At 48.9% G+C, this 15,507-nt stretch overlaps 3 non-coding genes across 3 annotated transcripts; all 3 read right to left on the bottom strand.

Annotated features, from left to right (window-relative positions):
- Positions 1-75: 75 nt before the first annotated feature.
- TRNAC-GCA (transfer RNA cysteine (anticodon GCA)) lies at positions 76-147 on the bottom strand. Its single transcript has one exon. It is a non-coding gene; the product is annotated as a tRNA-Cys (tRNA).
- Positions 148-1,383: 1,236 nt separating this feature from the next.
- Positions 1,384-1,455, bottom strand: TRNAC-GCA (transfer RNA cysteine (anticodon GCA)). The gene has a single exon. It is a non-coding gene; the product is annotated as a tRNA-Cys (tRNA).
- Positions 1,456-10,926: 9,471 nt separating this feature from the next.
- Positions 10,927-10,998, bottom strand: TRNAC-GCA (transfer RNA cysteine (anticodon GCA)). The gene has a single exon. It is a non-coding gene; the product is annotated as a tRNA-Cys (tRNA).
- Positions 10,999-15,507: the final 4,509 nt, after the last annotated feature.

Genomic DNA, 15,507 nt, shown 5'->3' with positions numbered 1-15,507 from the left:
GTTCAAACGTGGGAGGGAGGGAAAGAGGCTGAAATTACAGCCCCCGCTTCAGTAACTGAAAAATGTCAGTGAAGCAGGGGGCACCTGGATTTGAACCAGGGACCTCTTGATCTGCAGTCAAATGCTCTACCCCTGAGCTATACCCCCTCTTATGACCAACCTTGCATTACCACCTTTTCACCCTTGGCACTGCAGCCAGACTCCGTGCCTAGCCTTCACTCTGCTGTTTCCACATATCCCAGGAGGTGGCAGGTCTTTGCTGCAGTCTACTTTCCCATTTTCCCCCTCCAGCCCTCCCCTTCCTCAGGCCATGGTCATGGCACCACCCTTTACATTTGGAAAGGTCATTTGAGTCTATACTAGTGTTTCTACCTCAGCCAGCACAATGTGCATCAAGACAAGACTGGTTGGTTCTGGGTCTTTAGTGAACCTCAGACTCAGTGCATGGAGAGCCTCTGCTGTACTCCGAGGACTCAAGAAGGGTGCTCATGGCTTCACTCATTCATTCATTCATTCACTCAACAGACACTCATGAAGCGTGTTAGGTGCCAGGCTCTATCATCCATGTTGAGGACACAGAGATGAATACATTGTTCCTGTTCTTCAGAATCTTAGTCCAAATAGAAGACGAGCCTATGAACTGAAGTATTCGCAGAGTGGCGGAAGTCCAAGCAGAGAGCTGTGGGAGCCGGAAGTGAGAGCTGGGAAGTCAGGAGGGGCTTCCGGAGACGATGGGCGAGGAATTTGCTGGAAGAAGCAGCTGGAGAGGCTTTCCAGACAAAGGAGGAATGAAAACACAGACGCATAACTGGGTCAGGTGTGTCTGGAGCTCAGACAGGCTTGAGGCTGACGTCACGCGGAGACTATACTCATCAGCCCAGCAGACACTTCGGAAGTCAAGATTGCTGCTAAAGAGAGGGACTCAGCCATCACGACTGTCATTGGAGGAAGGCCTGTGTGACAAACAGCACAACCAGTCATAACCTCAGTTAATTAAAACCCTAGATGTCTAATTCTAGACACGAGGAGGTACACAGGCTTGCCCAGGTAATGCAAAGAACCCCTCTTGTGTGTACTAGAACACCATTATGGTGTACCCCAGGAAACCAGGTGGCATAGTGGTAAAGAACCCACCTGCCAGTGCAGGAGACACAAGAGACGTGGGTTCAATTCCTGCATCAGGAAGATCCCCTGGAGAAGGAAATGGCAACCCACTCCAGTATCCTTGCATGGGAAGTCCCATGGACAGAAGAGCCTGGTGGGCTATAGTCCATGGAGTGACAACAAGTCCACACAACTGAACCTGTGCGTTATGGAGTGCCCCAGGGCTTCCTAATTGATTTTGTATTTATTTACTCCTTTTCACAGCTAAAAGTGTTAGCAAGGGGGCACCTGGATTTGAACCAGGGACCTCTTGATCTGCAGTCAAATGCTCTACCACTGAGCTATACCCCCAGGCCTGCATCTAGTGTTAATTGCACCTCTTGATCTGGGCACCTGACTTTCTTACAGCCCTGCTCTGGGAGCAGGCAGCTTGCCCCATGACAGCCTGGCTCTCCCTGCCATAGTTCACTCACTCATCCACCCCTAAACACCTACTCACCAGCTTCTGTGTGCCAGACACACCCCTCTCCTTCCATTTCTCTGGCTCTGCCTACCTTGGCCCCCCCAGTGCCATCTGCCCTGTGATGGGCGGTCAGTGGTTTTCCCCACCTAACAGAACCGTGGTCCCCTCGTCCTCTCCTGCACTCAGGTGTTGAGGAGCAGAGGGGGCCCCGCCCAGGCCGGGGAGCAGGGACAAGAACCTGGCCAGGACTCCACCCCCGAGGACAGCTGACCCCCACCCTTCCCTCTTTACCATGCACTTCATTCACTTAGCCCCCTTCATCCACTTAACCTGCAAATATCATGGAGAAATAAGGTGAGCCAGTTCCGGATTCCTTCTCCAGGAGAAAATTGATTTGCATAGGGGGTGGAACACCATGAGAACTTGCTGGTAAATTCCCAGGTCATGGAAGACGGTGGGCAACAAGCTTCATAGCAGAGGGCAGGTGTCTCTGCATGAGCAGTGGAAATGGGGAGGCAGCTGGGGAGGAGGGTCCTCTCATCCAAAAGGCTGGGTGTTGGTGTGTCAGAGAGCTGGACTCACCATCCCCGCCACTGATGGAGCAGCTCAAGCAGGCTTCAAGTCCCCCATCAACTCTTCCCAGGGCCCCATCCTCTCCCCATGGAAGCATCTCCAGGAGAGTCTACAAGGCTCATGGGCTTTGGTGGTGGTAGTGGTTTACTCTCTAAGTCGTGTCCGACTCTTGCGACCCCGTGGACTGTAGCCTACCAGGCTCCTCTGTCCATGGAATTCTCTAGCCAAGAACACTGGAGTGGGTTGCCATGCCCTGCTCCAAGTGATCTTCCTGACCCAGGGATCAAACCCGGGTCCCCTGCATTGCAGGCAGTTGGGGAAGTAGCTATTTTGTCCAGAAATACTGAAGAGGGGCCTAGTCCCCCTGGACTGGTTTATGGCAATTTTTCCTGGCACCTGAAGTGACTGCACACCTACTGTGCCCTCCGCATCTCTCAGGTCCATTGGGACCCACTTCCCTCCATTGATATTTTCAGATTAGGCTTCCATGTGGGAAGGGGGAGGGGGTGGGAATAGTGGGGTGAGTGGAGGGAGGCGTGGGAGGTGGCACCAGCCCCAGCACAGCTGATGGAGCTGGAACTGGTCCCTGACAGGTGTCCTGGGGCCCAACCCCTGTATGGACCCTCTCCCTGGCCCGGTAAGCCCAGGTCAGCCCTTCCCTGGCAGAGACCTGGCAGGAGGTCACTGGCTGGTTCCTGCTCCACATCAGACCCCCAGCCTACAGTCTCCACCCATGATGCTGCCTGCCACTCCAGGCCCCCCCAGGAAGGGGGCGTGTTTGACCAGCTCTGCTAGGAAACAGTCCTGAGGGACTGAAGTAGCAAAGGGCATGCATCCCGGGCTCGGAGGGACAGGCCCAGGGGAGACACCGCTCCGTGGGCTCAGCCCTTGGGAGGTGGGGCCACGAAGAGGAGACAGTCTGAGGACAGTCGGTGGGGGAGACCAAGCCACGGAGACACTGCAGTGCGAAGGGGCAGCTCTCCCAAACTGTTCTAGTTGGTAAAGCAGAGTCACAATGTTCAGTGTGTTCAGTTACTCAGGAAAGCGGGAGATATGGGTTCTAAGCTCTGCATGGGTGAAGAGAGTTCTTAGGACTTCCCTGGTGGTCCAGCGGCCAAGATTCCACACTCCAATGCAGGGGCCCAGGTTTGATCAGGAATTGTTTGTCAGGTTTGTCAGGGAATTAGATCCCACATGCGACAACTAAGACCCAGTGCAGCCAAATAAATAAATAAATGTTTAAAAAGAGAGAGAGAGGGTTCTCGCTGAGTGGCAGTCACAAGAACCACTCCTGTGATGGGAGAGAGGACAGAGGACTAGCCGGAGGGTCCTCCACCCGTTTGTTGCACAAAATGTTCAAAGGATGCTTTATGTTGGAAAAAACCTGGCGGTTTTTAAATCACCACACCGTAAAACAGAAATATTTTGACTTTTACTTAACAAATTTCATGAAATGTTTCATTATTATATCTTATTTTCAACAGCTAAAGAAAATTGGCTTCTTTAGGTTGGTGGTGTGGCTTTTAGTTAGACATGAATTTCTTAGATATGATGCTGGAAGCTCGATTGATTTCTCTTCGAAATTAAGAACATCTGCTCTTTGTAAGACACTGCTAGGAGAATGAGGAGGCAAGCCACAGTCCAGGAGGTATTTGCAAGCCATGGCTGATACAAGCCGTGCACCATGACATAGTCACAACTCATCATGAGAAGACAAACCACCCAAACGGAAAAATGGATGAAAGATGTGAGCAGACACTTCACTACAGAAGATAGATCATGGTAATAAGCACCCAACAATGCCATCAGCATCATTAGTAATTAGAGAAATGCACCTTAAAACCACAATGAGTTACTATTGAGTTAGCTGAAAAGCTCATTCTGGTTTTTCCATAATATCGCATGGAAATACCCAAACGAACTTTTTGGCCAACCCAATACTACATTACATTAGAGCGTAAATGAGAAAGACTGACCATAACAAGTGTTGGCGAGGATGTGGGGCGACCGGAAGATTCACACATTGCTGTGCAAACAGAAAATTGTATAACCACTTTGCCAAACAGTTTGGCAGTTTCTTAAAAAATCAAACATGCGAAAATAATAAAAAAATAAAAAAAATAAAATAAAATAATGAAACATGCTCCTAGCATAGGATCCAGCTGTTCCACTCCTAAGTACTTAGCTGAGAGAATTAAAAGCATTTATCCATGTGCTTGTGCATAAATGTCACAGTAGTGTTTTCAGTAAAGCCAAAAATTGAAACAACTCAAATGTTTATCCACAGGTGAGGGAGTAAACAAATTGTGGTGTATGCATGAAATGGAACATTTCTCCTCAATAACAATGAATGAACTATCAATACATACTACAATAGGCTTGCATCTCAAATAATTACCTTGAGTAAAAGAAACCAGACCAGAAGAGAGAAAAAAAACACAGAGAAAGAGAGAGAGAGAGAGAACAGATGGCTTGATTTCATTTATATGAAATTCTAGAAAATTAATTCTCAAAAATCAAATGAATCTGTGGTCACATCAGTGGTTGCCTGGGGTGTTGACAATAGTCTGAGGGACTATTAATAGTATTTTAATAGCATCCATCTAGTCAAAGCTATGGTTTTTCCAGTAGTCATGTATAGATGTGAGAGTTGGACCATAAAGAAAGCTGAGCACCGAAGAACTGATGCTTTTGAACTCTGGTGTTAGAGAAGACTCTTGAGAGTCCCTTGGACTGAAAGGAGATCCAACCAGTCCATCCTAAAGGAAATCAGTCCTGAATATTCATTGGAAGGACTGACATTGAAGCTAAAACTCCAATACTTTGGCCACCTGATGCAAAGAACTGTCTCATTGGAAAAGACCCTGAGGTTGGGAAAGATTGAAGGCGGGAGGAGAAGGGGATGACAGAGGATGAGATGGCTGGATGGCATCACCGACTCAATGGACATGAGTTTGAGTGAACTCCAGGAGTTGGTGATGGACGGGGAGGCCTGGCATGCTGCAGTCCATGGGGTCGCAAAGAGTCAGACATGACTGAGCAACTGAACTGACTGAGCTGAACTGAACTGAAAACTGAATAGTATGGAGAGAAAAAGCAGAGGAGCGGCAGGTGGTTCTGGGCCCCACTTTGGACACGCGTGCCAGTTCATCGCCCCCCACTGCCCCCCTTCCCTAAGCTCTGCGGCCTCCCCCTCCCTTGCCCCCTTCAGCACTGTCAGCACCAGGCAGAGCATCTGCTTTCACACCTGGAAGGGGCACTGGCTGCTCCTGTCCACCCATCTTGTGGGGAAAACAGAAGAAAGCAGAAGGGATTTAGGTCAACCCTTGGAGGCATCTGCGCTTATGGGGTCCACAGCCTCTGGGTGCCTCCCCGCTTCCCATCTCCCTGAGCCTCTCATTATGGTTTTAATGTACATTCCTCTAATGACTAATGATGCTGATAGCATTTTTGGGTGTTTGTGAGCCTCTCAGGGAGGTCATCCCAGCTCCCCAAGGCCGGCTGAGCCGTGGATATCAGCCTCCCTCTCTTCTGACCATCTCTCAAGCTGTTTGCCAGTCTTCGCTACCCCTCACTCCCAGGACACAGTCCCCACCTGCTCATCTCCTTTTGGGTGCCACACTGTCTTTCAAGAACTTCTTTTCAAAAGTTCCCACTTGCCACCGGCACAGCCCACTTCGGGGGCCCCTTCGCTGTGGCTGGGCGGCCCCCACAGGCTCCCTCACCAGCCTGGATGCAAGGGGCCTCTGCTCCCTCCTCTCTGGTGGTGCTGGGTGGCCGCTGCATGCGGGCTGGTGGGCCTCCCCCATCCCTGGTTCCCCAGTGCCTTGACCTCAGCTCCTGATTGGCCAGAGGACATAGCCAGGACCGGTCATTCCTAGAAACTGCCCTCCCCTCCCAAATTGTGACCTGCGCTGGTCCCCACCTCAGTACAGCCTCCTCTCCTCCCCCCACCATCCCCTCGCTCCACCCTCTGACTGCCTTCTGTTCTCCCAGGTGCTCACCTCTTCCTGGCTTCCTTCCACCTTCCCACCCAATACTGACACCAAGGTGGGTCACCCACCTCCACCCAGTCTGTGCCCCCAGTCTCATCACCTGCTCGTGATGTCAGCCAAACCCAGGACTCCTGTCTTCCCTGTGTGTTTCTGAATCTCTGCAATAAGTCCTCTTGGTGTAAAATTGAACCCTCTCCTGATGGAGCCCAATACACACCTGTTGGGTTACCCCCTCACCCCTGGTGGGACCTCAGCCCACAACTCATCAGGCTCCCTGCCTTCCTCTTAGGGGTGAGGCACCCCAGGGCAGTCATTAGTAACCCCCTTCTAGGGCCCAGCTTCACATGAGCCTGCTCTCGAGCTGGGGATCTCTCCCTGTGCTGAGGTCTGCACCCCACAGTCCAGATCCCATGAGGTGCCTTCACTCTCGGGAGGCACCCTACAGGGACTTCACCCCCTGGCCAAGGCCCTTCCCCAAACCTCCCTCTGCTGACCTCGGGTCAGCTCTCTGTCCTCTCAAGCTACCTCGATCATCCCATTTGGGGAAGGACATCCAGGACAGTAGGGAGAATGGAGGGGAAGAAGCCGTTGTGAGTTCTGGCCTCAGGGGACCTCAGTTATTGTGTGAAAAGAAAAGGGGCTCCTAGCAAGGGAACAGGGGCTTCCCAGGTGGCGCCAGTGGTAAAGAATCTGCCTGCCAGTGCAGGAGACCCAAGATACATGGGTTCAATCCCTGGGTTGGGAAGATCCCCTGGAGTAGGAACTGGCAACCCACTCCAGTATTACTTCTTGGAAAGTTCATGGATAGAAGAACCTGGCGGGCTACCTTCCATGGGTTCACAAAGAGTTGGAGCAAGAGAACCAAGTGAGCATATGAGCATACTGTAATAATAATAACAACAACAACAGAACAGGAGCAGGAATCCTAGGGCCCTGGAATCAGAGAAAACTGGGGTTGACTCCAGTCCTGAGTTTCAGTCCTGGTTTTAGCCACTTACTAGCAGTGGGATCATGTATAAGTCATTTCACGTCTATGAATTTCTAATTCCATATCTTTAAAAGTGGGCAGCAGAGGATGAGGTGGCTGGATGGCATCACGGATTCAATGGACATGAACTTGGGCAAACTCTGGGAGATGGTGAGGGACAGGGAGGCCTGGTGTGCTGGAAAGACAGGGTGGGGGGGGGGTTCCATGTCATCCTCTGATACACCTGACTCGCGCGGTTACCTGAAGCTTGGATATTTAGGTCGTTTCAAATTCCTTTCCATCTTAAGGAGCCTTGTGATGAACAGGGAGTTTGTTAAGGAATCTTCCCTTGTGGCTCAGCTGATAAAGAATCTGCCTGCAGTGCGGGAGACCTGGGCTTGATCCCTGGGTTGGGAAGATCCCCTGGAGAAGGGAAAGGCTACCCCCTCCAGTATTCTGGTCTGGAGAATTCCATGGACTGTATAGTTCGTGGGGTCACAAAGAGTCTGACACGACTAAGCAACTTGCACTTTCACTTGGCCATAGATGCTGTGTTTGTTTTTTAAATTTTGTAACATTTTAGCAATAGTCCTGAGAGCTAACATTAACTGAATGTTTACTCTGTTGCAGGGACTTCTAAGTGACCTGTTTCATTTAACATCCACACAAGCACCAGAACAGGTACTACTGGATTTTCCATTTTGATGTTGTTCAGTCACTCAGTTGTGTCTGACTCCTTGCGATCCCCTGCCGCTTCAATGGACCGCGTATTAATAAAATGAAAGCTGGACTGGAGTGGGATATAAGAAAGTGGAGTTGGCGGGTACAGACAATTCTTCTGAGTCATTTTCTGGGAAATGGGAGCAGAGAAACTGAGCAGGAACTAGAGGGGTCATGGATCAAGAGAGACTTTTTCAAAAGTGAGTGCTAGGGCTTCCCGGTGGCTCAGTGGTAGGGAGTCCGTCTGCCAATACAAGAGACACGGGTTCGATCCTTGGCCCGGGAAGAACCCACATGCCATGAACAACTAGGTACATGCGACACAACTACTGAGCCTGAACTCTAGAGCCTGGGGGGCCGAAAATGCTGAGCCCCAAACGCGGCAACTACTGAAGCCCGTGCACCTTAGAGACTGCTCTGCAACAAGAGAAGACACCGCAGTGAGAAGCCTGAGCACCACAACTAGAGAGTAGCCCCTGCTCGCCACAACTAGAGAAAGCCCGCATGGCAGCAATGACCCAGCACTGCCAAAAATAAATATTAAAAAAAAAAAAAAAAACCCAAAGCCTCAATCAGGGACTTCCCTGGTGGTTCAGTGGTTAAAAGGTGGGTGATGTTAATGTGGTGCGCCTAAGACAACAATCCTGTAGAGAGGAATTAAACGTTGATGCAGGAGAGAGAAAATGCAGTGGGGTCCTTGAGGAGGCAAGAAGCGAATTTAATTCACAAGTGATAGATTGACCTTGACAGATGAGAGTGAAAACATTTCTTCTTAACAGAGGGGAAGGCAGCTGCTATGAATGCAGACAGACTGGTTGCTTGGAATTAATGGGAGAAAGGTGGAAATGGTTTTCATCTAATTGCATCCATTGTCGGAATAGTTAAGATATTCAGCTACAGTAGGGGAGAGGGAGGGAGTGTTGAGAATTTGAAAAGAGCATAGAAGAGGTGAAGAAGCCGTCTCAGAAAGTGAGAAAACAAGCATATACAAGACTCCTCCGTGTGTGTGTGTGTGTGTGTGTGTGTATGCTGTATGCTCACTCATATCTGACGCTGTGACCCCATGGACCGTAGCCCGCCAGGCTCTGTCTGTGGTGTTTCCCAGGCAAGAATGGGTTGCCATTTCCTCTTCCAGAGGATCTTCCCGACCCAGGGATTGAACCTGCCTCTCTTGCATCTCCTGCGTTGGCAGGCAGATTCTTTAGCACTACTGACACCCTAGCTACATCCGATGCTGACTTGAGATTTTGGTCACAGGTGAAGTTTGTCAGGACGGCTGTGTGATTTTCCCCAGCAATGTCCGGCTGTTTGGATGTGGGCATGGAATAAGCGAATACCTGCACTGTGATTTTGCCAGGTAGATTCCATACAGGGAGAGAGGGCCAGATATGTAAGAGATTTGAAAGAGAGTTGTTGATTCGCTGGGCCACGGGATCCAAGCTGTGTGGGCAAGAGGAGAGAACGCCCTGTGTGGGCGGGGAGGCAGGTGATGAAAAGCCATATGGTGCCTTGAAAGAAGACCTGAGAAGGTCAGCAGACAGCGGTGATGGTCCGATACTGTGTTTGAAATCAAGACCTCGAAGGCAGCAGCCTCGCTGAGGAGCACAAGATCTGCATCTCAGGTGCCTACTTTCTGCACCACAGCGCCGCCTCCCACCCACTGGTCCATGAGCCCCTTGAGAACAGGGATCCCGCCTCACTTTTCTTAAGGATGCTCAACCCTGAGCCTGAATCTAGTACATCGTGCATGTGTGCTAAGTCACTTCAGTCGTGTCCGACTCTTTGTGGCCCCATGGACTGTAGCCCTCCAGGCTCCTCTGTCCATAGGATTCTCTAGGCAAGAATACTGGAGTGGGTTGCCTTGCCCTCTTCCAGGATCTTCCTGACACAGGGATCAAACCTACATCTCTTATGTCTCCTACATTGGCAGGCAGGTTCTTTACCACCAGCACCATCTAGGAAGCCCCAAATCTAGTACACAGTATTTAATAGATATTTGTTGAAGGAAAGACAGGGAACTAAATCCTACATGAGCAGCTGTGCGAAGTGCCCCTACCTCCTCAAGGTGGGAAATGAACTCCTCTGAGTTTAGGGTCAAACGAAGGACAGGACTTGGGCCAGGTGACTGAACTGCACGTGAAAAATTCCAGGTATCTCTGTACAAGCTCAATGTTTTTCTACCAGCTTGGATTCCCCAGAGCCTGGTGCTGACCTGCAGGACCTTCTCCAGGTGCCCACCCTCTCTCTGAGACTTTTCAGCAAGGACTTCCTTTGCAGAGATTTGCACCGGGGAAGGCTGGGGGCAAGGCTGTAGTGAGAAGGGAGAGGATGCTGAAGGGACTCTGGAGGTCAGACATGGAGAAGGGGAGAGTGGGGAGGCGCCCGTAGCCAGTTGATGTCTTCAACAGGTATTTCTTTTTATCTTGGGCTGTGCCATGTGGGATCTTCACTCCCCCACCAGGGATCAAACCTGTGCCCCCTGCACGGGGAGCGTGGGGTCTTCACCACTGGATCAAGTCTCTCAACAGACATCCTCTGAGCCCCTACATTGTTCCCCTCTGTGCCAGGTGCAGACGACCCCTGGCTGATCAAGGAGGCACGTGGTCCAGAGAACTGTGCCCACTGCAGACATAACCGCCAAGGGACAGCGTGATCATTGTGGTTTCAGGCCATCAGGGTGAGTCTCTGCCCCCAAAGCCAAGAGTCCTTTGTGAACCGAGCCGAGATGTGCAGACCGATGAGAAGTGATTTTCTTGCAAACACCCTTGTGCACAGCAAGAGGGAGGGGAAAGGGAAGGCGGGGGGGCCGGGGCCCAGGAGAGGGAGCAGGGCTCAGGTCAGCTCATCTTCCCACATCAGGCTGCAGTCTAGCTAGCGTCTCCTTCCTGTCTTGTCTCCTCCAGCCCAGACCTTGCAGGGCCAGACACGGTTTTGTTGTCTCAGGTCTCAATCTGTTCACTCCCTCTAGTGGGCATCTGTTGAGTCTGTTTACCCAGCATCCATCTCTCCAGCTCTGTATTAATCTCCCGTTTCTCACCTTTCCCCCTCAAATACTCTCTCCTGAAAGATGAGCCCTAAGGTGGGTTCTGTGAGTGAAGAAAACAAGGGGGCACCCGGACTTGAACCAGGGACCTCTTGATCTGCAGTCAAATGCTCTACCACTGAGCTATACCCCCAGTTACAACTGTCTAGATAATATTTCATGTCCAGAATCGTATCATGCTAACACTGATAATCAGTGGCAGAGATTAAATATCAACTGATTAAACAAACTCAGTGGGTAAAGAGTCAGCCTGCAATGCAGGAGATCACAGGAGACTGGGGTTCAATCCCTGGGTCAGGAAGATCCCCTGGAGGAGGAAATGGCAACCCACCCCAGGACTCTTGTCTGGAGAATCCCTTGGACAGAGGGATTGGAAAATCCCATGGACTGGTGGGCTACAGTCCATGGAGTTGCAAAGAATTGGACAGGACTGAGAATGAACACAAAAACAAATCTTTAAGAAATTTAGATCAGAGAAGAAACTGACTTCCAGAAATTCAAAAGTTACCAAGACTCTCCTTTCAGCTTTTTTCTTTGCTTCCTTCTCAAATCAGCTTTAATCTCTCAAAAAACCTCTCCAGGCAGCTGAGACTCCCACATCAAACACCTCTAGGTGTACATCTCTACACCTGGGATGCCAGAGAGAAAAGTGTTTAATTCTGAAAAATCCTAGAGCCAGACCCTTGTTGGCCTGGCTGGGGTTCTAGCGCAACCAAGGGGAGTTGAGTGATACAACCATTTCAGGAGTGATGTCATGTAAGAATGTGTGTGCTCCCATTCAGAATCCCTGTCTACAGTATGGAGAGGGAGGGTGACTCCCCTGAAAGAAGTCAAGCGGAGCCAGGACACAGCCCAGGGGGCCAACTCTGCAGCTCTGGGCTCACCCGTCAAGTCTACTGTGTGAAGGAGGAGAGCAGTCTATTGTTTCTGCTGCCGGAGTCAGCGGATGCCCTACACGGCCCAGATTAGTTGTTCTGCGGGCCTGTGGGATCATCCTGGGATGAACCCGTGTCTCCTGCGTTGGCAGGCAGGTTCTTAACCACTGGACCGCCAGGGAAGCCCCGTGTCAACTTCTAAGGCCCATCTTAAGAGCAGGGATTAATGACTGCTCCTTTTTCCTGCCCAGGGTAGGCACATTTTTGTTGTTGTTGTTAAATAAATGAATGAATGGAGATCATTACAGACCACCAATACCTAATGGCCACCCAGATCTTGAAACACTATGCCAGATCGTGTCCCCAGGACTACAGGGTACTGCTCTTCCCTTTCTGTAGCTCATGGAGGAAACTTTGACACAGCCAGCCCAGCCACTTGCTCCTGGCTGCCACACTTTTTAAAAGAATTGTAGTTGACTTACATTGTGGAGTTAGTTTCAGGTGTATAACAATCTGATTCACTTATACATATATATACATATATATTTTCTTTCACAGATTCTTTCCCTTATGGGCTTCCCAGATGGCATTACTGGTAAGGAACCTGCCTGCCAATGCAGGAGACATCACGAGACCCGGGTTTGATCCCTGGGTCGGGAAGATCCCCTGGAGGAGGGCATGGCAACCCATTCCAGTATTTTTGCCTGGAGAATCCCTTGGACAGAGGAGTCTGGCAGGCTACAGTCCATAGGGTGGCAGAGTCGGACATGACTGATAGGCTATTACAAAATAATGCGTATAGTTCCCTGTGCTGTACAGTAGGTCCTTGTTGGTTATCTATTTTATATATAGGAATGTGTATATGTTAATTCCAAACTCCTGATTTACCCCTCCCCCACCCCTTTCCAGTTTGGTAACAGTAAGCTTCTTTCCTGTGTCTGTGGGTCTATGTCTATCTTGTCAATAAGTTCATTTGCATCTTTTTAGATTCCATATGTAAGCAATATCATATGATATTATGGTATTTGTCTGGGTTACTTCACTTAGTATGATCATTGTTAGGTCCATCTGTGTTGCTACAAATGGCATTGTTTCATTCTTTTTAAATATATATATGTATATATACACAGCACTCATCTGTCAATGGACATTTAGGTTGCTTCCATGTCTCGCCTATTGTAAACAGTGCTGCAATGAACATTGGTGTGTATTTTTTTAATTAGAATTTTCTCAGGATATGTGCTCAGGAGTGAGATTACAGGATCATATGGCAATTTAATTTTAACTTGTTAAGGAACCGCCATACCATTTTTCCATAGTGACTGTACCAATTTACATCCCCACCAACGATATAGGAGGGTTCCGTTTTCCCCAGGCCCTCTCCAGCATTTATTGTTTGCAGACTTTTTTGACGGTCATTCTGGTCTCTGTGTGGTGATACCTCATTTTTGTTTTGATCTGCATTTCTCTAATAATTAGTGATGTTGAGCATTTGGAGAAAGTGCTATTTAGGTTATCTGCCCATTTTTTGATTGAATTCTTTTTTTTTTTTTTTTTTTTTTTGATGCTGAGTTGTATGAGCTGTTTGTATATTTTGGAAATTAATCCTTCATTGGTCACATCATTTGTAACTATTTTCTCCTTTTCTGTAGGTTGTGCTTTTGTTTTGTTTATCATTTCTTTGCTGTGAAAAAGCTTTTAAGTTTAATTAGGTCCCACTTGTTTATTTTTTGTTTTTATTTCTATTACTCTGGGAGACAGATCCAGAAGGTACACTGCAATTTATGTCAAAGAGTGTTCTGCCTATGTTTTCCTCTGGGAGTTTTATAGTGTCTGGTCTTATATTTAGGTGGTTAACCCATTTTGAGTTTATTTTTTTATATGGTGTTAGAGAATGTTCTAGTTTCATTCTTTTAGATATAGCTGTCCAGTTTTCCCAGCACCACTTATTAAAGAGCCTGTCTTTTCTCCATTGTATTTTCTTTCCTCTTTTGTCAAAAATTAACTGACCATAGGTGCATGGGTTTATTTCTGGGCCTTCTATCCTGCTCCATTGATCTAGATGTCTGTTTCTGTGCTAGTACTATACTGTTTTAATTACTGTAGCTTTGTAGGATAGTCTGAAGTCAGGGGGGTCTGACTCTTCCAGGTTCTTTTTCTTTCTCAAGATACCTTTGGCTATTCAGGGACTTTTGCATTTCCATATAAATTTTAAATTATTTTGTTCTAGTTCTGTGAAAAATGCCATTGGCAATTTGATAGGGATTGCATTGAATCTGTAGATTGCCATTGGTAATACAGGCATTTTAAGAATTTAAAACTCTTTGATTGTTCCAATCTAAGAACATACTATATCTTTGCATCTGTTTGTATTGTTTTCAATTTCCTTTATCAGTGTCCTGAAGTTTCAGAATATAGGCCCTTTGTCATCTTAGGTTGGCATATTCCTAGGTATTTTATTCTTTTTGATGTGAAGGTAAATGGGATTGTTTCCTTAATTTCTCTTTCTGGTCTTTGCTAGTGTATAGATATCATCAGATTTCTGTGTATTAATTTTATATCCTGCAACTTTACTGAATTCATCGAGTTCTAGTTGTTTATTGTTACTGGTGACCACACCTAAGCAGGACTCTAACAACCAAGTTCCTACCACGCAGCCACGTCCAGGCGCTCCGAGGGTGCAGCTGATCAAAAGGTGCCAACAGGAAAAGATCTCTAGGACATATTCCTCAGTGAAGACAGCAAGCTGCAGAATGATACACAGAGTATGGTCTGTGTGTGGTTTTTAAACCCTGTGTTTTTCTGCACTACCTACGTGTATGAAAATGCATGAGGAAGAAGCCTGAAAGGCTACACACCAGAAGGAAAATAGTGGGGGCCTGGGGGAGAGGGTGGGGGATGGAGGGTGGCAGGCACAGAGAGCCCTTCAGCTTCATCTGCACACATTTTCTTGGTGAGAATGTGTTCTTGTAAAAACACATTTGCAGAATAAAAAAAAAAAAAAAAACACTTTCAAAGGTTAGAGGCTGGTTAGTGTCAGCTCAGAGGGTTCCCTAGCCTTGGTTCTCCAGTGTGGACCTGCCTCTGAATCCCTCGAGGAACATGCTGGAACTTTGCGACCCAGATCTCCTGAAGGAGAATGCAGTCTGCAGTCTGCACCTTGCCTTGAGTCCTAGTAGGAGAAGCTGGGCCCTGGAAACATGAGTAAATAAAGCAATCTGCACATGCACTGTCAGTCCAAGGTTTGAGCCAGAGGGTGTGGAAGCAGCTCCCAAGAGCAGGGCCTGTTCTGGGGGTCCGGGGGTGGAGGGGCAGGCAGTAAGCAGAGCTATCTCCTGATGAATCTGGAAAAGCTTCCAGAGAGGGTGGAATGCAATAATGTAATTGCTGAAACCTCAGGGACCTCCCAGATCCCAGGGTGGACCCCGGGTCCCCCTTGGACCTCATTTCTTCACCGCCCAGTGCTCACTTGAGCCTCCACTCAGGAGCAAACCCCTGGGCTCCACAGCTCAGCAGAGCTGAGCCAGGGCTGGGGGCTTCTGCTCCCAGGGCACCTCAACCAGGCCTTGCCTGCTTGGCATCTCCATGGGAACCACCAAAGAGCCCAGTCCTTCCACATCTGCTGTAGGAACCCAGCCCTAGTGGCTACAGGCTGACCGCAGTGGTGGGCCCAGCTCACTCCGTGCCCTGCTGTGGAGGAAGTGACAGCCAGGTTCCTGCAGTAACAGCACTCACAGACAGGTCAGAAACCACAGGCGCCACCCTGC

Source organism: Muntiacus reevesi, chromosome 6 (assembly GCF_963930625.1).
Source record: "Muntiacus reevesi chromosome 6, mMunRee1.1, whole genome shotgun sequence".
Taxonomy (NCBI): domain Eukaryota; kingdom Metazoa; phylum Chordata; class Mammalia; order Artiodactyla; family Cervidae; genus Muntiacus; species Muntiacus reevesi.
This window is presented reverse-complemented; position numbering and strand designations above follow the sequence as displayed.